Here is a 22,784-nt window from a genome sequence, read left to right as displayed (position 1 = left end):
AGAGAACTCGAGGGAGCAGCACCGCTTCCATACCGCACAATGCATCATACACCTGGAACGAGTGTTTCTTCTGTCGATCTAAGAAGCACGGTACACGCGCCTGCGACGCCAACGTATCTGTTGTTTGCAAAAAAGAGAAGCTAGCGAAGGATATCCGCTGTTATAGATGTACATCACGAGGTCACCAGACACGGTCTTGCCATGTCAAACTCACGTGCTCAGCTTGTCACGGAAGACACGCCTAGAGTATGTGTTACCCGAACTACAGAAAGAAAGATACTACAGCGGAAACTTCGAGACCAGTGGTGGCTTCAGGTAGCACAGCAGGGATAGTCTCGTCGCAATCAGTAATGCTTTGCGACAGAGATTCCACAAACGCTTGAGCAAAGACGTACATAGAAGTGTACCTGCAGACTTTTCGCGCCTTTTTCGTTAAAAATAACAGGTCCAGATACATCACAGGGATTATGGATGGAGGCAGTCAGAGATCATTTATCACGGAAGATCTGGCGGTAAAACTACAACTGCAGATACTGGGAGAAACCAGAATTTCATTCAGCACGTTTGGCAACGCATCCCCAAGTTCTGCCGAAATACGAAAGGTTGTCGAAGTACCACTGCGTAGTCAGCACTGCTCCCACATCCATATTGTTCAAGCAATTATAGTTCCAGAGATCTGTCACGACATTGCTGCACCGACAGCTGATAACTTCATTCCGAAGCTGCAATGTGAGGGCAAATTTCTTGCTGACAAGAATTTTCTTGAAGCGGATACTGAGAACGGCCTCAACTTGTTGATTGGAGCTGACCATCTTTGGGAAATCATGACGGGAGGAGTTGCAAGGAGCATATAAATTCCAGGACTGGTCGCAGTCAACACGGCATTCGGATGGACACTGCATGGACCGAATCGCCAAAAAGCCTTTCTTGACTGCGACGCTAACGTTATGGTCTGCGTTCTGCGAGTGGAAACGATTACTGACGATGGCATAACTTCGCAGATTCTAGTCGTTCTGGCAGCTCGAAGCAATGGGTATCACAGATTCTAGCGAACCTTCCTCTCCTGAGTCCATTGCACGGTTCCGAGGAACAGTTCGCAGGAAAAATGCCAGATACACCATGGCGCTGCCTTGGAAAGAAGATCAGAAACAGCTACTTGGAAGCAACCGTGATACCGCGCTCGCAGATCTACAAAAACTACCAAAGAGGCTATCAATGAATGAAGGATTATTGGCTGTAGGGCTGTTGACAGAGGTAGCATTGCTACGACAAATGGAAATTATGTTAGGCTCTATAGAGGACAGGAAACTTACACTATGTATATTTGTTGACTTCTCTAAAGCCTTTGACCGAATAAATCACAAAAGCTTTTTACAAAAATTACCCTATTGCGGCATCCGAGGCACTGCACTGAATTTAATTGCCAGTTATTTGAGCAATAGGCTACAGTGTGTAACCATAAACACAGAACGATCGTCCTTGCAAAAAGTTACTCAAGGTGTACCTCAAGGTAGTATATTTGGGCCGCTACTTTTCATTACTTATGTCAACGACATTATTAGCATAAACCAGACAATCCAATATGTCATATATGCGGATGACACTTCCTTGTTTTTCACAGGTGTGGACGCAAATGACATTATTTCAGCAGCAAACGCGACACTAGGTGACTTGTATACATGGTCGACCGTAAACTCCCTCCAAATAAACTGCTTAAAAACCAAAGCTGTTCTGTTTCGATCGAAGGGAACAACGTACACAGCTACCTCAAAGCTATACCTGGACGATTCCGCGATTGATTTTTCTTCGGCAGCTAAAGCATTGGGAATAATTTTGCACGAGCATATGTTATGGCATTCCCATAGTGAAATGGCAAGAAAAAAAGCTAGAAAAGGCACTAGGCATGCTTAGGAGATGTCAATAATTTCTACCGACTACTGAGATGACAACTATCTATAACACGCTTTCTTGTTCACAGCTATGCTATGCTATGCTATGATCTTTTGGTGTGGGGCACTGGCACCGTGAAATCTAAGCAAAAATTACTCGCACTTCAAAAAAAAATGCATTACGTTGTATAGCAAATGCCAAATATAATGCACATACCTCGTCTTTATTCAATAAATTCAAAGTATTAAGATTTCATAACATGTATGAATATTGTTTATTAGTGTCCTTGAAAACTGAATTTAACAAAGGAAATAATAATCTTACCTCCATAGCATGCTTAGAGCGCAGCACCTCGTCTCGACCTACTAGACAGAGCGATTATTGGAAGGTTCCTCGATGCCGAACAAACTATGGTCTCCAAATGCTGAAACATTCACTCCCCCACATACTAAACAAATTAAATCTTTCATTACAGCAGTTGCGCCTTCTTTCGGGACAGGATATGTCCAATCTTTTTTTGAGTGACATGATGTATTTCTTGTGTTTTCTTGGCGCAAAAAATGCGGCATAAGATGCTGCATTTTGACGATGTTTAAGTTGTCTTTTCTTCTCGAGGAGTGCAAATCTTTCTGCATTTTTCGTTTTCGTGTAATTATATTCCTTATTGGTGCCAATTTAACTTTGTCTTTATGTGCCTATTTACTTGTTTTCCTGACTACGAATGCTGTCACTTTTCTGCCTTATATTGCTGGGATGTGGGGTCAGTCAAGCTGCGTTTATATCGCAGCTTTTTTCCCGCATTCCACACCACACATTGTATCTTTGCCTCATGTATGAATATGTAAACATTGAAACACTGTGGTGAAATCAACTCCAACACTGAGCTGAATTCGAGGTGACCGTAACAAGTGGGGTCAGTTTGTAAAGCACAGAGTGACTGAAATTGCAGCAATTGCTGACCCACTGCTGCGGTCTTTACTGTCCAGGAGAGCACAACCCATCGGATTTACTGACTAGGGGCGCGTGTTTAAAGATTCTACGTGCATGTCGCAGTTGGTGGACGGGACCTGAATGGTTATCCCAGCCAAGATCAACCGGGCCTACAGACTCGGACACGGTCACACCGATCTACGGAGAGTGAGAGTGTGACACGCAACATGTACTTCTTCAAGCGCCGAGAATAGTGGACACCATGATTGGGAAGCTTTAGCTCGGGTGCTCCTATCTATATACATGTAAAATGAGAATTCGTTTCTCTCGGCAACCACTGCACCAAATTTGACGAGGTTTGTTGCATTTAAAAGGAAAACTTAAAATCTAGTGACTGTTGGTTTCGAATTTTTGAGTTAGGTCTTCAATTTTTTATTAAAAATTCGCAAAAATCGCAAATTTTCAAAAACGAAACTATAAAGTTTACAACTCTGCAACTCAACAACGAAAAATTGTAATACAATTCTGTGAATCGTATCTAATAGTACATCTAAAGCGCACAAAATTAATATGTTACACATGAATATAAAAAACGTAGTAATAGGGAAATACAACTTTTGCAGAACCCTTGTAACCAACGTAACAAATTCATGTAAGATGTAAAATAACATATCGAATTTGTCCGCTTTGAATGATCTAATGGACGCGCGCCGTTTACAGAACAGCAATATCAGTTCTTTTTGCAGAGCTATGAATTTGTAAACTTCGTGCTTCTATTTTTTTCAAACGGTCAAATATTTGAAAATCTTTTTAACAACATTCAACCCCGAAATCGCAATTCCGCTTCCAAGAGTCACTAGAATTTAACTTTCTCTCTCACATGCAACAAATTTCATTAAAATTGGTCCAGGAGTTATCTCAGAAAAACGTTTTTGCGCTTTACATGTATTTGAATAGGCCGCGTCGGAGTTGGGCCCGAGCTAAAGCTTCCTCTTAAGGAAGTTTGGCAACCTACAGAAGCCCCTGCGCGTCACCGCCTGGGTATTTCGATTTGCGGATCAATGTCCTCGTATTCAAACGTCGCTCGGTGGAACTATTTCGGCAGAGGAGCTAAACAAGGCTGAAATGTTCTGGATCTGTCGTGTTCAGCTCGAAGTATTCACGAATGACATTGAACACCTTCGGCTTAGAGATACTGTCCAGCGGGCAGCTTGATCACAGCGGGCAGCTTCGAGTTGGTGGCCGACTTGATAGAATGAACGCTACGTATGACTAAAAGCAAGCGGCTATTCTACCGCAAAGGCATCCCTTCACGGCCTTAATTGTTACTGAGGCTCACTGCAAAGTTTTACATGACGGTGTGGCAAGCACTATGATGCAGATTCGACAGCGTTACTGGGTTATACGTGCTCGACAAGAAGTTAAACGGATCATCAATGCTTACTTTCTCTGCAAGAAATACAACGGCAAACCTGTAAAGGTGCAATGTGCTGTAATTTGCGCCAGTGACTGAAGAGAGGCTTCTCACATCACGGCCGTTTGAAGTTGTGGGATTAAACTTTGCAGGATTAAACTTTGCAGGCCCACTATATGTAAAGCAACATGAGAATGATGGAGTTACATACAAAGCTTATATTCTGTTCACATCTGCGACCACGAGAGCTGTACACCTTGAATTGACGAGTGGAATCTCTACAAGCTCCTTCTTACTAGCATTCCGTAGGTTATTGGGTCGTAGAGCATTGCGAGACCTATGGGAGATTCGGAACACCATGAAGAGCTCTCCATTTGCATCTTTGCTCTTGGCGCATTGCATAAAATGGAAATTTATTATGCCAGGTGCGCCTTGGTGGGGCGGCTGGTGGGAGATACTTATCCGATCAGTCAAGTCATCTTTACGCAAAGTGCTGGGGAAAAGCAAGCTCAACAGCGAACAGACTGTACTGCTGGAGGTAGAGGCGGTTATCAATTCAAGACCCCCAACCTATACGTATACGGACGCTAGAGAGCCCTCTCCACTATGTCCTGCTCATTTTCTGGTCGGGGGCTCATTTCTTGCCTCTCCAGAGCAAACCAACAGTGACGACGAAGCTCAAAGTCCACAGGCTACGCGAATAAGGAAGAATAAACAGAGCAGGCGGGCACTGCGGAGGGAAGAAGTTGGAACAATGAGTAGCTTTTTGTCTTGTTTCTTCGCGTCTCGTTAGTTATATACAGTGGCTGTATAGCGTCATGCACTGCCGCCTTCCCTCCCAAAAAAGGGGTAATGCGCCGTACGAGGGACACCATGCGTTGATCCTCAATGGCAACGGCTAGCCAAACTATGATTCTATATACATCGACCGGGCCAAACGCAGCCAAGGGCATTTTTTCAAATGCGTTTTATATCGCGACTGCAGCCAACACGCTAACAGTGGCAATTAATACAGGCGATGTACCTTTTCGCCTACTAGACGCATTTCCTACTTGCAAGAGTCTTCAACTCAGAAAGAATTAAGGTTCGAGGCAAGCATTCAGGGCAGGACAGCATTGGTCTCCAGTGGATGAGTAGTCGCCTGTTCCCTCTGCCCATGGCACCGAACTTTATTATATTGTTACTGGGATGTTAGGAGCATAGACAGAGTGTATTTTCAATAGATGTACAAGCAGAGTCAATGTGGTTAAGATGGCTGAGCAGCAACAACACGCAGAAGCCAGCCAGCGTCTGGCGATCTTTTCCCTTTCTCTTCATTTATCCTGCCGTAAGAATTGCTCCCCAAATCCTTGCCAGGTTTCACGAACGAACGTTACAGTGACTCAGCTCCACAAATTTCTAATTGCACATGCAGCATCACAGTGAAAAGTGAAAGAACAAAAACCTATAAACGCCTCTTTGCTGCTTTGTTCCGTTATGCCAAAGCTACATGCGAAGACGTCACTGCCAGCATGCTGAGCCTTGGTGGCCGATGCTTCGTCATGCCACGTGTACCTGTGTGCATCCTGCGTGTGCGCTGACGACAGCGGAAAGTCGAAGAAAAGGCCCCGCCCAGAAGAATAGCCATTTCGTTTTTCTAGGCGGCATACTGAAACTTATGGAGCTGTCTCAGGCTCATTATTCATGCGAGTAACCACGAAACACAGCTCAATTTTCAGTGCCCGCCTAAGGATATTGTTACGAAAGGATGAAACAAGAGAGGAAGAACAAAATCGCGGCACGCTTCCTGCTGCGTGTTTTTAGTGGTCGGCCATCTTAACTGCTTTGACACATTTTGTATATTGTTACATAGGAAGACGCCGATGAAAAGATATGTGAAAGCATATTTACAAGGCAATACGCCTCGCTTGACCAAGAGGCAACAGCCCGCGCTAGCCTCTAATCGTCGTCGTCGTCTTCACCCTGCTCACCTCCTTGTCATCGCAAATACTGTTCCGTAACAATATATATATATATTGTAAATACAATCTTCTATGCTCCCAACATCCCCGTAATATATTGCTGAGAGGTGCGGGGTACCACGGCTGGAAACGGAGCTCCACAGTGGACGTCGCATAACTGTCCGCGCAATGAATGACGTCGCTGCGGCCTCCTAATAACTTGACGCTCAACCGGTGATATTCGATACGGGCGGCGATGAATACGAGGGGCAACGCCAGTATTATTGCGATGTTTAACAGCTGTAGTTCGGCCCAAAGGACGATCGTTCAAGTAAAAAATATCGTGGTAGGAAAACAGAACGCGGTAGAGCTCACGAGCGTGCTCGGACGGCATGCCGTGCAATCATTTTCTGCAAGTCGGCGATGGCACAAGTTGCCGACTGCAATGGTAGAGGAGGATCGGCTGAATTGTCGTCTACTGCAATAGATACTACTGAGTGATCCTCGAATGAGCAAAGCTGGGCCCGAGACATCACGCGTGGCAGCACTTGTGTCGTCAAGCCAAAATTGACCACTGGCAGGCAGACGCAATACGCCGTAATAGATAAAACTGTATGAGGTACTGTGATACCGTGTGTAAGGAGGACGTCTTCCATAGGAGCCGCGACCGTCGGGGCCTGGTGGGCATGACACGAAGTCAACGTAAGTCAGTGCCCAAGGTGGCAAGTGAACGAAGTCGACGGAACTGAAGCCACTGGGGTGTGGTTCAGCGGGATCCAGAACAGGCAGGTCAAGGCGGAGAGTACTGGCGGAACAATCGATACGAGCAGAATGTGCGGAGAGGAAGTCTAAGCCGAGGATGATGTCGTGGGGACAGTAGGCGCTGACTGTGACTAGCACGATAGTGGAGCGATCGGCGAAGGAGACGCGGGCGGTACACCTACCAATTACGAGGGCTGTTCCGCCATCGGCGACACGGACAACAGGCGTCATGGCGGGCGTGATTAGTTTCTAGCAGCATAGGGACGAGAAGGGCCACCTAGGGGGCGAGTGTAGGCAGTATAAGTAGGCCGGTTCGGGGAACTCCAGCGACTGCGACAGTGCCGAGAAATGTGCCCGATTCGATGGCAGTGAAAAGAAATGGGCTTGTCGTCTGCAGTGCCCCATTCAGACGGGTTGCGGAAACGTGGTGGGTAAGATGATGCGGGACTAGGCGGAATCGAAGAAGCCGGGTGGGGCCGAGCAGATGGTGTGAAGACCCATGTTCGCGAACTCCTGGCGGACAGCTGCCGGGATCAGGGAAACCATGACAGCAGGTGCATTGGAAGGGCTGGAGTCGAAGGCAGTGGGATAGGCGGCCTCGATCTCACGCCGGACGATTCTGGAAACATCGCCAGTGTTGTTGGGACGAGGAGCGTCGGCAAACCCATACAAAAATGCTTCCTTACTTTCTTTAGAACTTTTATCAACTTCCTATCAACTTTAGTAACATCCTATTGACTTTTACTTTTTAGTAACGTTTGTCAAAAGAAAGTTGGTTGCTTCTTTTCTAACTTCAGTATGTAAAAAGAAAGTTACTAGAAAGTTAAGACACACTATTTTAACTTTTTAGAAACACCATTCAATAGGAAGTCAATAAACATAATTATGTTCTTAAAGTACATAACCCAAGTTACAAAACATGTATGAATATTATTAAATAAGGTTATAATTATTCAGTGAACATGGCTAATGCAAGACAGTCTTGTTTCATGCACAGGTGTAAATTTCCTCAATTTTCAATCAACTTTCTAGTAACACTGGTTACTAGAAAGTTGTTAAAAATGATTTAGTGAAAAATGAACAGATAACATAATCTCAACTATAAATGAATATGCAAAGACTGCCTGCTTTAAAAAAATGCTTTTTTGCACAGTAACTGTTTTCCTAATTTTTAATCAACTTCCTAGTAACAGATGATAGTAGAATGTTCATAGAAAAAAAGTGTTTCTAATACCGGACGCTAAGAGGAAATATGGTCGCACCAATTCAACATGAGAGCACGTATTCTCGAAAACACAACAGCTAGCGCCATGGGAAGTGTGCATATGAGCGGTGATCATGAATTCGTGCTCAGTAGGTGTCAAAGACGTCCGTAGGACATGCACCATTGCAAGCAGACGGGGCTGCACGGACGGCGCGCTGATCGGCTCGTGTTCGCCAACCAAAGCGGGAGACACACGGTCCAATTCGGTGTCCGACCCGGCGTCCGACGCGCCGAAACGGCAGCCCGAATCGAGGTGTTTTGCCGTGCCGAAGCGCCGGATCGGACGACTGGCGAGATCGGGAGCCGCGACGCGAGGGCATTTCGCGGGCAGACATCACACACCGACCGTCTGAGCGAGGCCGCTCGCTTCGCTTGCATGTTTGCCCTTCGCAACGACTGCGTCGAGTAAACCAATTGTATTTAATTACGAGCGACCTAATGTGTACAGTGTTAATTGTTTTGGCAAAAATAAGCACTCTTCGACGAGCTCGGGCTGGATCGCAAGCGCCGTCGGCCGCAGCGTCCGCCTAGCTATGCCTACCGGCCCTATAGCTGGCTTTAGTGGAGCCGTCAGTGGACAACGCGCCGTCGTGAAGTGTTCTGTCACTCGCAGGGGGATAATTTTATCGACAGTGTTCGCGTAAAGCGAAGCAGTGTTGTGCAGAGCTGTTTATATTGCGTTTCTCGACGTGGATATGAACTCAAGCTGGGGAGCTGGATGTGGGCGGAGCTTACGCGCCACTCAATCTTTCGGATGCACGCCATGTGCACATATCACATGTGCACGCACCGTGTGCCCCCCCCCCCACCCCCCCGAATCGCCGGAGCATGCAGCGCCGCACGTCGGATCGGACACCGAATTCGTGGGTCTGTATAGCTCGCTCATGGTTCGGCTTAAGTCCCTGTATATTCTTTATAAATAAGGAAGCCTACCTAGACACTGTAAACTCAACGATTGGGGCCTAAATGCCTGTCCGCCTCCCAGCTACGGCTTCCTTTGAGTGACAAAGTCCGATCTCGAAGGCCGTGCTTTTGCAAGCTGCATGCACCTGAAGCAATTGCGAATCTTGAAGGCAACATCCGCTTCGTTTTTATTATATATACATTTCCTTAAACTTCGTATCACAAAGTACAATATACACACTTTTGGACCCAAAAAATCTATTAAAGGACCCTACGAAATGTTATTAGGAAAAAACACGCAATTTTTTCATTTAAGATACATTTTTCTAAAAACCGCAGAGTGGCGCTACGGTAGTATTTGTTTGGTCGACACACCACGTTGGTTGTAGTGAGTGCTCCTTGCATTTAGGTGGTATTTGAGTTATATTTTAGAAGTGCCTAGACAAAATGTGCTCCTTGTCGTGTGCAGTAAGCATCTCGAACCCTCCGGACTCGTGTAACGCCATTAGTTCGCCGTGTGTTTCGAGCGATCCACCAGTGTCGACAGTGAGTGCCCTAGTACAGCGCCCGTCCGAGCTGCCTTTGTTCTGCTGAGCTGCCTGCCCGCGCTCTCGTGAAAAAGTCTGGTACTGGTGCTTCGAATCGTAGTGTATGGAAGACTGTTGAAGGTTGTGATTTTGTGGAGCTGGAGTTCATCGGAAGTTCTACAGTGCTTGCGCCAGAGAAACGTCGGTGCCTCTGTACCTGTTAGACGAAGGAGCGTTTGCAAAGTCTTGAAAGGTAAGCAAGTTTGGCGCTTGCGCGCATTCTTGAAGCTTATGATTTACGTAATGAGCGTTGTGTAACTAGCTAGAGCAAAGCGCTTTCCTATCATATGTTAGCCATGTTGCTGTGCACATTTAGCAAGCAATTTCACGAAAGCTTCCTCTGATGTTACAGCGTACTTGCATTCTGCTACCCGCCTTGATTGCTATGCCTGAATGGGCACACAATTATGAAAACACATTGAAAGTTGGTGTTCGTTCGGTAGTTTCCTGGCAAGAAGTTATTCGCTATATAGGCATTCCCGCAAGTACAGTACATGTGTAATGTATACGTCGATGTATCATGGGCTTCGCGCGTTGACACACGATTGCTATGTTTGACGCTTAAGCAGATACAAGCTTGTATGAAGGTTTTTGTATGTATACAGTTCGGTTTGGAGGTCCGCGTCGCGAGAACCTGTGTGTATTGTTTATGTTCTTGAGTGTCTTCGCGTATTTGTCTTCTATGTTACAGAGCGTATATAGGCCGATATTACAATAACGAGGTTTATTTTTAATCTAGACATTTCAATCAGACGCCGGCCTTTAAGAAACACAGACCAACCAAATCTTAATAACGAGATGTGAGCTCTTGCAATCGTAGGTTACGGCACTGCGTAATAATTTAAAAGACTGCGATTTTGTAGCGTTACTTACCCCTCAGTTCTATATCACTCTTCTCGCCCACCGCTAACGGCCGGCAGTTGCAGTACGTAGCACGGGCCGGGGCGTCGGTCAGGCTACTAACGAATAGCGAAAAGGAATAGCATCGCTACAAAATCGCGGTCTTTAAATTATTACGCCAATTTTGTGCACAATGAGATGTTATAAACACATCTTGCATGTACATGAAAAAAAGGTTTACAACAGAGATAACATATATGCATGGGCACATATATGTGTCAATAAAATACTCGAGCCTCTTTCTGCCTACAGAAAAAGAAGTTATGTCTCCTCGAGGGCATGGCTGCTTGCACTAATGAACTTCCAAGGGAAGGTTTTCTCTAATCCCTATTTTTGATATCTAAATGCTTATGTGACATGTCATGTACAAACGGCTTGCATCAATTTCTCATTGGGATGAGCTGTCTAAAAATTAATTTTCAGTAATAATTGCAATAATTAACTCCTTTCACCTGTCTTCTAATGACTATAAAGTTCTATGCTTCTACCTTGACAAACCTTTTATGAAATTAGTTTGATGAGGCCCAGTATACAGGGCTTTCTAAATTGAAGGTATCAGTACCTATTAAAGGCTATGCTAACTATGAAAATGCTGCTTGTGTATGTGGTTTATTCACTCTGTCAGACAAAATCTTTACACCCAAGTGCAGTCAGTAAATTGAAAACTGCATGTCTGCAAGGGGAAGTCAGAATTGTATTTGAAGACAATTGCATCTTGTTTGATAGTTCTCGAGCACTTGTGTGTCACTAATCGAGCACAGCTTGGCCCAATACTCGATGAGGCTTGAAGCTTTCAATGTCTGCTAATCACTAAAACAGCACCAGATCTCACTCTGTGCCAAGGGGTGGCATACATTTGCTTAGTTCTAGGCAGATGCATGTCTTTCTTTCGCATTGAAGTTCCCAATACTTTCTAGTCTTACGTAAAAGTACACAGCTCAGTACAATGCATGTATGGTATACGTAAGGCTGCTTTGTTCTTTAAACCGAATCAACAAGAGCAGCTACTTCTGTTTTTGCAAACCTTACCCTCTTTCCTAACCATTCCTTGATCATACGTGTATAAAATGAATCTGTGCTTGTATTGTTTCACAGGTAGACATCGGTGGCGGTGGATATGTTGAAAAGGGCCTGCTGAAGAGGCTGTGCCTGGATGCTAACAACTCAGGCTTTCACTTCGCGGAGGGCCTCCTTAAAGCCTCTTTTTCGATAGAAGACGTTGAAGGGCGGTCCTTCTTTGGGCGGCTGTCAAATGCCTTCCACAGAAGGATCCGTTGGATTCCAAGAAGGTCAACACCATACTAGGTATGTGTGTCACAAAGAAGCATCTTAATATTCTTTGTGGAGTTTTCAACAAAACTCCTTTCATGGCAATTTCAGTGCTATCTTAGGGTATACTCATTTCTTTCCAGCTAAAATAGCATATTATAATGCAAGCTTTGCCACCATAACTCAAAAATTGTCATTACTGTTGGCATATGTATTTTTGTGATAGAGGCCCTGGTCATATGAATGCACTGATAATATAATATCCTGTCTTTTGGAAAGCTAACATGTTTAGTAACAAGCTCGCTTTGACAATGTCTGCCTGCACAGCAAAGGCATTTTCTAATCTTGCTGTAGAATGTCCATAATGCCTGTTCAACTGCTTACATGTTGTTTGTATCATTTCGTGGTTCTTAAGTGCAACACAACAGTCAACTCTTCTATGTACCTGTGCCCAAGCAAAGCTGCAGCACAGTTCTGACTGGCACCTTGCCTTTCCTAAGATAATTCACTCATGAAACTTCCATGCACTGGTCACAATACGAATATCGAAGTTCATTAAACTGAAGTTGATTTACAGCTTTTGTTTGTAGACGACAATTGGTATGATAGAGCTTATGTGTCATGCATCTGTTGGTGTTACGCACATTCATCACGCTCCCAGCTCTAATGCACTAATTCAGTCATTTCATGCATTTTAGGACTTTGCAAAAAACAGGTGGAGATGTTTAGAGCTCACAGGGTTGAAAACTTGTCTCTTGTGCACTTCCTTTTTAAGAAACAGATGCATGGTGTGTTGCAATGCCACTGTAGCAAAACTAATATATTGCCTTTTTTCTTCTCTTTTCTAGACTACACAACGCAAGATTTCAGCCTACTTCTAGGGCAGCTGGAGAACTCGTCCTCATTACTAGCCCGGGGATATTAAATGGATGTGTTCAAGCATAAATGTAAACCTGTCTTCTTCTGTTGCATGTCACACCTAGCCACTTGGCAATCACTATTCGCCACAGACAGATAGTTCACAGGATGTTACTAGCAAGTCGTTAGGATATATAAAGGTGGTTAATAGTCGCTGCACAGTTTTTAGGAAGTAAATAAAGATTTTATTCAGAGATAATTAAAGCTTATTTTTGCAATATATAATTGCAAAAGTAATTACCTCTGAATAAAATTTTTATGTACTTCCTAAAAACTGTGAAGCGACTTTTTATTAACCACCTTTATACATCCTAACGACTTCCTAGTAACATCCTGTCAACTATTTGCCTGTGGCGAATAGTCGACAGGATGTTACTAGCATGTTGTTAGGATGTATAAAGGTAGTCAATAAATAGTCGCTTCACAGTTGACACTTTCTACCGACATAAGATAATAAGCAGTCGGTAAAAATTCTATCGACATTTTATATCTATACTTTCAATTCAATATCGGTGGCCAATAGTCGGTAGGAGGTTACTAGGAAGTTGTTACGGTGTCTAAAGACGGTTTATAGAATGTCGATAGGTTCTAGTAACATTTGTCTAAAGACGGTTTATAAAATGTTACTAAAAATTTTTGTAAGGGAAGGAAGATGTCACTGGGGTGTTGGGCAGACGGGCAAACTGCTGGTCGATACGTCGGCTCTTAGCGAGTTCCAGGCGGCGGCACTCTCTTATAACTGCATCCACCGTCGCAATGTTATTGAATATGAGCAAGTTGAAGGCGTCACCGGCAATGCCTTTGAGGATGTGGGAGACCTTGTCGGACTCAGTCATGTGTGCGTCAACTTTCCGGCACAGAGCCAAGACGTCCTGAATGTACGTGACGTAAGGCTCTGTTGACGTCTGCACACGGCCGGAAAGCGCCTTCTGCGCGGCAAGTTGGTGACCGTAGGGGTTGCCGAACAAGTCTCGGAGCTTTTGCTTAAGCGAATCCCAACTGGTGAGCCCATCTTCGTGCGTCCGAATCAAAACTCGAGGTGTGCCACCGAGGTAAAAGACTACGTTGGCGAGCATGATAGTACGGTCCCACTGGTCATTGCGGCTGATGTGTTCGTACAGGCTGATCCAGTCCTCGACGTCCATCTTTGCTTTGATCCAGTCCATCTTTGCCCGAGAATACGCCAGGATCACAGGAAGCGGGAGAGTGATGTAAGTCGCCGAAGTGGCAGCAGGTGTCGGAGCCGGCTGAGTCCAGTTGTCATCACCGGGAGCCATGAAGGAAGGCTCGACGTACCGTTCACTGCGAAGCTCCGCGACGAGGTAGAGCAAACGTCCACCTCCACCAGATATGTTATGTAGGAAGACGCCGACGAAAAGCTACATACAAGTATATTTACGAGGCAATACACTGCGCTTATTCCTACGCAACCATGAGCGATCGGAAAGCGCGTTTTCCACGCCTGGCCGGCGGAGAGGGGAGGCTTCGTTCCGGCCGCGAAGCTCTCCACATCCCCGTAAGGAGCCTGGTGGTGGTCTCGTGCTGACGATGCCCTCTCGGTGAACGCATATTTCCCCGCTCATCTTTTAAGAGATTCAATACATACAAGCATTTGTCTCGCAAACCAGATTTATTTCAAGGGAATTTTCCACGTCTCAATTATTTCTCTCGTCGTATTCGAGTGCTCATTGCCGTGTTATAGTTTGTTAACGAAGCTTCCCCTCAAGTCTAAATATTGTAAGGCAGTTTGTCGTGTGCGTATCATGGCCACGCATGCTTATATCGCCTTTCCGTTTCTCTACCACGGTTGCGCCTTAAAACCACGGCGCTGCCAGTTTGCTTTCTTTTCCTTCCCTCTTCTCCGCCCTTAAACTGGCTCTCTTAACTACTACACGCAGAGGCAAGAAACAGCGCGCGCTTTAGATCCTATAGATAAGATGAATACTTACAATTATTATTAGGGTTATAATTATATTCGAGTGCTGATTGCCGTGTTATAGTTTGTTAACGAAGCTACCCCTCAAGTCTAAATATTGTAAGGCAGTTTGTCGTGTGCGTATCATGGCCACGCATGCTTATATCGCCTTTCCGTTTCTCTACCACGGTTGCGCCTTAAAACCACGGCGCTGCAAGTTTGCTTCATAGACTTTCCTTTCCTTCCCTCTTCTCCGTGCTTAAACTGGCTCTCTTAACTACTACACGCAGAGGCAAGAAACAGCGCGCGCTTTAGATCCTATAGATGAGACGAATACTTACAATTATTATTAGTGTTATAATTATATTCGAGTGCTGATTGCCGTGTTATAGTTTGTTAACGAAGCTACCCCTCAAGTCTAAATATTGTAAGGCAGTTTGTCGTGTGCGTATCATGGCCACGCATGCTTATATCGCCTTTCCGTTTCTCTACCACGGTTGCGCCTTAAAACCACGGCGCTGCAAGTTTGCTTCATAGACTTTCCTTTCCTTCCCTCTTCTCCGTGCTTAAACTGGCTCTCTTAACTACTACACGCACAGACAAAGCAATAGCGCGCGCTTTAGATCCTATAGATGAGATGAATACTTACAATTATTATTAGGGTTATAATTATATTCGAGTGCTGATTGCCGTGTTATAGTTTGTTAACGAAGCTACCCCTCAAGTCTAAATATTGTAAGGCAGTTTGTCGTGTGCGTATCATGGCCACGCATGCTTATATCGCCTTTCCGTCTCCCTACCACGGTTGCGCCTTAAAACCACGGCGCTGCAAGTTTGCTTCATAGACTTTCCTTTCCTTCCCTCTTCTCCGTGCTTAAACTGGCTCTCTTAACTACTACACGCACAGACAAAGCAATAGCGCGCGCTTTAGATCCTATAGATGAGATGAATACTTACAATTATTATTAGGGTTATAATTATATTCGAGTGCTGATTGCCGTGTTATAGTTTGTTGACGAAGCTACCCCTCAAGTCTAAATATTGTAAGGCAGTTTGTCGTGTGCGTATCATGGCCACGCATGCTTATATCGCCTTTCCGTTTCTCTACCACGGTTGCGCCTTAAAACCACGGCGCTGCAAGTTTGCTTCATAGACTTTCCTTTCCTTCCCTCTTCTCCGTGCTTAAACTGGCTCTCTTAACTACTACACGCACAGACAAAGCAATAGCGCGCGCTTTAGATCCTATAGATGAGATGAATATTTACAATTATTATTAGGGTTATAATTATATTCGAGTGCTGATTGCCGTGTTATAGTTTGTTAACGAAGCTACCCCTCAAGTGTAAATATTGTAAGGCAGTTTGTCGTGTGCGTATCATGGCCACGCATGCTTATATCGCCTTTCCGTTTCTCTACCACGGTTGCGCCTTAAAACCACGGCGCTGCAAGTTTGCTTCATAGACTTTCCTTTCCTTCCCTCTTCTCCGTGCTTAAACTGGCTCTCTTAACTACTACACGCACAGACAAAGCAATAGCGCGCGCTTTAGATCCTATAGATGAGATGAATATTTACAATTATTATTAGGGTTATAATTATATTCGAGTGCTGATTGCCGTGTTATAGTTTGTTAACGAAGCTTCCCCTCAAGTCTAAATATTTTAAGGCAGTTTTCCTAGTCTCTAAAGCCGCTCGAGCTCACGCTGCTCCTCTGGCGGCCATTTTTCCAAGAAATTATGCCTTCCAACCAAAAATCGACAGTCGCGGACAACACCAGCCCCTTTCCACATAAGTATGAGGCTCGGAGCAGGAGCTATAGCGCTTGAAAGTAACCGCTGGCTTGACGAACCAACCGACTGAGCTACCTTTCCGGGCAACATTGAAGGATCACGAGTTCAAATCACAAGTTATGTTCCTTTTTTTTCCCCTTTTTTTTCTTTTTTTTAATGTCCCTTCCTTCATTTTATCACTGTACGGAAACCCTCCTAAAAGAAAAAATTATATATCCTCAATTATGTGTGGCCACACATGTGCAGGTCATAAATACCAGGTTCTCTAGCCGAGTGCCACCCATGCGGTACAACCGAGCTCAGATTGGCCCACCTTGACTGATCAAATTGGGCACCACTGTAGGTTAAATGAGGCGTACAACTCCTGCGGGACCCGCCGTGGTTGCTCAGTGGTCATGGTGTTAGACTGCTGAGCACGAGGTCGCGGGATCGGACCCCGGCCACGGCGGCCGCATTTCGATGGGGGCGAAATGCGAAAACACCCGTGTACTTAGAATTTGGTGCACGTTAAAGAACCCCAGGTGGTCGAAATTTTCGGAGTCCTCCACTAAGGCGTGCATAATCAGAAAGTGGTTTTGTCACGCAAAACCCCATTCTCCAATTTTTAATTTAACTCCTGCGGGGACGGTAGAGTATCCGTCTCCAGTGCAAAAGGACCGTGATTCAAATCCCGGTGCAGCGCAATTCTCCACCGGAAAATACAAAAAAAACGTGTGTTGAGAAAATTGCAAAAAAACAGGCCTGGAGTGCGGCCTGATCCCGGTGACCAGAACCGGTAACGCACTCTCTCACCAGAGCAGGATTGGCCACCCTGGTGCAGTACTGGGCCACAACCTCCTATATGAATACAACAATCGAACCCCGGCCCTCAGTCCCCAGCAGCCGCGAAGCAACTGACCACGGCGGCGGTCAGATCTGTGACGCTGCAGAGGGTGCTAAGAATACCTGGCTCCGGACAGGCCGCCATTGGAATCTGAACCTGGCAACGTTTAACGTTAGAACGCTATCTAGCGAGGCGAGTCTAGCAGTGTTATTGGAGGAATTAGAGGGTAGTAAATGGGATATAATAGGGCTCAGTGAGGTTAGGAGGACAAAAGAAGCATATACAGTGCTAAAAAGCGGGCATGTACTGCGTTACCGGGGCTTAGCAGAGAGACGAGAACTAGGAGTCGGATTCCTGATTAATAAGGAAATAGCTGGTAACATACAGGAATTCTATAGCATTAACGAGAGGGTGGCAGGTCTTGTTGTGAAGCTTAATAAGAGGTACAAATTGAAGGTGGTACAAGTCTATGCCCCTACATGCAGTCATGATGACCAGGAAGTCGAAAGCTTTTATGAAGACGTGGAATCGGCGATGGGTAAAGTCAAAACAAAATACACTATACTGATGGGCGAATTCAATGCCAGGGTAGGCAAGAAGCAGGCTGGAGACAAGTCAGTGGGGGAATATGGCATAGGCTCTAGGAATAGCAGAGGCGAATTATTAGTAGAGTTTGCAGAACAGAATAATATGCGGATAATGAACACCTTTTTCCGCAAGCGGGTTAGTCGAAAGTGGACGTGGAGGAGCCCGAATGGTGAGACTAGAAATGAAATCGACTTCATACTCTGCGCGAACCCTGGCATCATACAAGATGTAGACGTGCTCGGCAAGGTACGCTGCAGTGACCATAGAATGGTAAGAACTCGAATTAGCCTAGACTTGAGGAGGGAACGGAAGAAACTGGTACACAAGAAGCCAATCAATGAGTTAGCGGTAAGAGGGAAACTAGAGTAATTCCGGATCAAGCTACAGAACAGGTACTCGGCTTTAACTCAGGAAGAGGACCTTAGTGTTGAAGCAATGAACGACAATCTTATGGGCATCATTAAGGAGTGCGCAATAGAAGTCGGTGGTAACGCCGTTATACAGGAAACCAGTAAGCTATCGCAGGAGACGAAAGATCTGATCAAGAAACGCCAATGTATGAAAGCCTCTAACCCTACAGCTAGAATAGAACTGGCAGAACTTTCTAAGTTAATCAACAAGCGTAAGACAGCGGACATCAGAAACTATAATATGGATAGAATTGAACAGGCTCTCAGGAACGGAGGAAGCTTAAAAACAGTGAAGAAGAAACTAGGAATAGGCAAGAATCAGACGTGTGCGTTAAGAGACAAAGCCGGCAATATCGTTACCAATATGGATGAGATAGTTCAAGTGGCTGAGGAGTTCTATAGAGATTTATACAGTACCAGTGGTACCCACGACGATAGTGGAAGAGAGAATAGCCTAGAGGAATTCGAAATCCCACAAGTAACGCCAGAAGTAAAGAAAGCCTTAGGAGCTATGCAAAGGGGGAAGGCAGCTGGGGAGGATCAGGTAACAGCAGATTTGTTGAAGGATGGTGGTCAGATTGTTCTAGAGAAACTGGCCACCCTGTATACGCAATGCCTTATAACCTCGAGCGTACCGGAATCTTGGAAGAACGCTAACATAATCCTAATCCATAAGAAAGGGGACGCCAAAGACGTGAAAAATTATAGACCGATCAGCTTACTGTCCGTTGCCTACAAAGTATTTACTAAGGTAATCGCAAATAGAATCAGGAACACCTTAGACTTCTGTCAACCAAAGGACCAGGCAGGATTCCGTAAAGGCTACTCAACAATAGACCATATTCACACTGTCAATCAAGTGATAGAGAAATGTGCAGAATATAACCAACCCTTATATATAGCTTTCATTGATTACGAGAAAGCGTTTGATTCAGTCGAAACCGCAGCAGTCATGGAGGCATTACGGAATCAGGGTGTAGATGAGCCATATGTAAAAATACTGGAAGATATCTATAGCGGCTCCACAGCCACCGTAGTCCTCCACAAAGAAAGTAACAAAATCCCTATAAAGAAAGGCGTCAGGCAGGGAGATACGATATCTCCAATGCTATTCACAGCATGTTTACAGGAGGTATTCAGAGGCCTGGAGTGGGAAGAATTGGGGATAAAAGTTGATGGAGAATACCTTAGCAACTTGCGATTCGCTGATGATATTGCCTTGCTTAGTAACTCAGGAGACCAATTGCAATGCATGCTCACTGACCTGGAGAGGCAAAGCAGAAGGGTGGGTCTGAAAATTAATTTGCAGAAAACTAAAGTATTGTTTAACAGTCTCGGAAGAGAACAGCAGTTTACGATAGGTAGCGAAGCACTGGAAGTGGTAAGGGAATACATCTACTTAGGGCAGGTAGTGACCACGGATCCGGATCATGAGACTGAAATAACCAGAAGAATAAGAATGGGCTGCGGTGCGTTTGGCAGGCATTCTCAAATCATGAACAGCAGGCTGCCACTATCCCTCAAAAGGAAAGTGTATAACAGCTGTGTGTTACCAGTACTCACATATGGGGCAGAAACCTGGAGGCTTACGAAAAGGGTTCTGCTGAAATTGAGGACGACGCAACGAGCTATGGAAAGAAGAATGATGGGTGTAACGTTAAGGGATAAGAAAAGAGCAGATTGGGTGAGACAACAAACGCGGGTAAACGACATCTTAGTTGAAATCAAGAAAAAGAAATGGGCATGGGCAGGACATGTAATGAGGAGGGAAGATAACCGATGGTCATTAAGGGTTACGGACTGGATTCCAAGGGAAGGGAAGCGTAGCAGGGGGCGGCAGAAAGTTAGGTGGGCGGATGAAATTAAGATGTTTGCAGGGACAACATGGCCACAATTAGTACATGACCGGGGTAGTTGGAGAAGTATGGGAGAGGCCTTTGCCCTGCAGTGGGCGTAACTAGGCTGATGATGATGATGATGACACTGCGCTTGGCCAAGAGGCAACAGCTGTTGTTGTTGTTGTTGTTGTCCTGAGTGGCCGTGGCACATACCCACAGTGGGGGATTGGCCAAGAATCGGGCGGTTTAATTAGGTGCCTAAAAATAATAATGATAACAAGGGAGTTAACAATTTGGGCGTGTGAGTTTAAAAATAAACGTTTTGCGTTTGGAGAAAAAAGAAAATAATCAGATGAAAACCGGGTATAAGATAATAATACTAATAATATTAATAACAATAATAATTAATAATAGATAAGAAATAAAAGAAAGCTATGGTTGGGAGGGAGAACGATCAATCTAACATGGAAATCGATTGGTTTCAATTAGGAAATTTTGGATCGCCAAGCAAACATTTCTGTGGCTGAACCCAACAACGGAGGCTCCAAAAGATAGGATCACAGGCACTGATAAAGTTAGACCGAGTAGTTAGACCGAGATTTCGAGTAGTCGTTTTCATTTAATAGAAAAACGTGTGCAAGACAACAAGAAACAGTCGATTGTCTCCGCTTCGTCACAGAATGAGCATAATGGTGAGGGGACCAGACCTGTGGAGGTGGAAGTTCAATGCAGGTATACGGCAGCGCAGCTTTGTGATGGACACTTCAATTTTCCGTGTTCTGCAAAATCTCCGTTCCAAGGGTGTAGGAGATGTCCGTAATCCACAGAGTTAGTAATTGCGGAGCCTGATCCTGTCGGTATTATGACACTCCTGCGAAATCTAGCAGCAGTAACATAAGCAGTCAACGGGCAGCAAGGAAGAATCGGGCCTTGGCTAGAGAGTCTGCAATTTCATTAATGATTAGTCCTTTATGGCCAGGCACCCAAATCAAACGCACGCTTCTCAAGTAATCAGGTACCAATGATTGAAATGTCCTCATCACGCGAGCATCACTAGAAGCAGTAAGGGATGAGCACAATGATAAAGAATAAGTGACTATCACGGCTGATGTAATTGACGGTCCTAATTTGCGCAATGCCAGCACCACGGCCATGAATTCGGCTAAAAAAATCGGTATGAAATCTGGCAGCCGAAGAGAAAATGTCCAATCGAGAATCGGGGAAAATATGCCTACACCTGACTTTTCTTCACATTGTGAAGCATCTGTAGCAATTACAACGTTTGTTTGAAGGTTTTTCAGGTGATCTTGGAATATACCGTCTAGAATACGGTGTGGAAGTAATTTTGGATTATTAGGAAAGATGTCATCAAATTGAATATCCGTGGCAACAGCTCTGTCGGTAATAGGAAGTACATCGCATATGCGCACGCCCAAAGAGTCAAATAATTTTTGCACGAATATAATTTGCGGATTATGTATTCGCGGCCAGATGACACCCAAAAACAATGCAGGTTGTGAAATAAAGATTATTTGGGGATGATGCAGTGGTGATTCGTAAATCCTTAAGAACGTCTGCACTGTCAAAAGCCGGAACCTGCACGAAAGTGGCGGAACACGGCATTCTAGATAAAGAATAGAATTTGCAACAAATTTAGGAAGACCTAAACACAGACGTAATGCTTCTCTTTCTAAGAGGATTAGAGGACGGGACATGTAGGCTGGAGCTGCAGAGAAGAGCACGCAACCAAATTCTAATACAGGGCGAACGTACATGCGATATATCATTAGGAGTGTATCTCTTCTCAATCCTATTCGACGACTGCTCAGCCTACGCAATATGCCAATTGCACGGGTACCTTTCCCAGTCAAATGATCTATGTGAGAGCGCCAGTTGAGAGAGGCGTTATAAATAATTCCGAGGTATTTAACAGATTCCACCTGTGGTATGTCTTGAAGGTGGTAAGACAATGAAATGTGCACTATGTCACGTATCGGAAAAACGAGAACAGCACATTTGCTGGCATTGAGTGTGAAGTGACTAGCATGTAACCACCTCTCCAGATCATAAAGGTAAGTTTGCAGTCGTTGGTATAGTGTGTATGTCGTTTGCAGATGCAAAAAACGCAATATCGTCTGCATAAACATAAGTAGTTATTTCTTGATGACAAGGTAGTGTGCCCATGAGAATATTAAAAAGTACCGGGGAAAGAACTGAGCCTTGCGGTACGCCTCTCGTTTGTTTGTGTTTAGAAGAAGAAACGCCGCTTTCGTAGCAATAGAATTCTCTTTCACCTAAGAATGACTGAATCCACGCTACTATATACCCTGGAACACCACAGGAAGTTAACCGATTGATCAATAAAGTGTGCTCCACAGTGTCGTATGCTTTAGCGACATCGAGCGTCACTAAGGCAGCGTATTGCTTATGACGTCGAGCGAGTTGTATTCGGCTTTCTAAGTCGACGTGGGCATGCCAGATGGAGCAGCCGGCCCTGAAACCAACCTGACAGGGACTAAGAATGGAATTATCATTAATAAATTTCATGATGCGACGGTGAAGAAGCCTCTCAATGAATTTTACTACATTTGATGTAAGCGCAATGGGCCTAATGTTCTCCAATACATACCTTCCTTCTTGTTTCT

General features: G+C 44.8%; 1 protein-coding gene and 1 long non-coding RNA gene across 2 annotated transcripts in view; one reads left to right on the top strand and one right to left on the bottom strand.

Moving 5' to 3' along the window:
- The window catches only part of LOC142576728 (sedoheptulokinase-like), a 448,528-nt gene that overhangs the window by 75,378 nt on the left and 350,366 nt on the right, over positions 1–22,784 (bottom strand). The window lies entirely within an intron of this gene.
- LOC142576730 (uncharacterized) lies at positions 9,313–12,859 on the top strand. Its single transcript, XR_012826945.1, has 3 exons — positions 9,313–9,883; positions 11,686–11,895; positions 12,708–12,859. It is a non-coding gene; the product is annotated as an uncharacterized LOC142576730 (long non-coding RNA).

This window comes from Dermacentor variabilis, chromosome 3 (assembly GCF_050947875.1).
Source record: "Dermacentor variabilis isolate Ectoservices chromosome 3, ASM5094787v1, whole genome shotgun sequence".
NCBI lineage: Eukaryota > Metazoa > Arthropoda > Arachnida > Ixodida > Ixodidae > Dermacentor > Dermacentor variabilis.
This window is presented reverse-complemented; position numbering and strand designations above follow the sequence as displayed.